This window comes from Haliaeetus leucocephalus, unplaced genomic scaffold (genome assembly GCF_000737465.1).
Source record: "Haliaeetus leucocephalus isolate CR32 unplaced genomic scaffold, Haliaeetus_leucocephalus-4.0 Scaffold374, whole genome shotgun sequence".
In the NCBI taxonomy this organism is placed as follows: Eukaryota; Metazoa; Chordata; class Aves; order Accipitriformes; family Accipitridae; genus Haliaeetus; species Haliaeetus leucocephalus.
This window is the reverse complement of record NW_010972810.1, coordinates 13,538-14,186: the sequence shown is the minus strand read 5'-3', so window position 1 is coordinate 14,186 and position 649 is coordinate 13,538. Positions and strand designations below refer to the sequence as shown.

Sequence of the window (649 nt, the reverse complement as noted above, 5' to 3'; positions counted from 1 at the left end):
CCCAGCCCTGTTGTCTCCGGCCGGCGCCAGTCTCTGCCTGCAGGTGGCGCTGGAGGTGCTGCACCGCAGCCAATCGCCTGCCTGCTCCCGCCTCTGCGATGCCCTCATTGGACGGCTGGCCCCGCCCGGCCCCGCCCCTGCTGAGAGGTGAGTTGCTGTTGGGCCCTGCGAGGAGGGGAGGGCGGGGATTTGGGTGGTGGGGGGTGCTGATTGGGCGGCCGGTTCTGAGGGTGTGGCTCCGTTGGCTGAGAGGGTATTTGGGGCTGGTTGTTGATTGGGTGGGGATTCACAGGTGGCCTTTGATTGGCTGAGTGGTTATCGCGCTCCGCTTCATTGGGTAGCGTTCTCTCGGGGCGCTTCTTGATTAGTTGTGATTTGCAGTACTCTTTCCTGATTGGTTAATGGATTTTATGGCTGTTTTCTATTGATTGGGGGTTTGCTGGGGTTGTTTCCTGATTGGCTGAAAGGTCTCAGACCCCGTTTGTTGATTGGGTGGGGGAGTTTTGTCCTGTTTCCTATTGGTACTTGTTTTCTAGAAGCAGCTGCTGGTTGGCTAGCCAGCCCCCAGCCTGCCCCCCAATTGGCTGGCAACTTCTTGAGACTTGCTCTTGATTGGCCGCAGCTCCCAAACGCCTTTTGCTGATTGGCC

At 58.7% G+C, this 649-nt stretch overlaps 1 protein-coding gene across 1 annotated transcript in view; it reads right to left on the bottom strand.

Annotated features, from left to right (window-relative positions):
* Positions 1–649, bottom strand: part of RABGGTA (Rab geranylgeranyltransferase, alpha subunit) — an 11,955-nt gene that overhangs the window by 11,091 nt on the left and 215 nt on the right. The gene's annotated exons all lie outside the window — the stretch shown is intronic.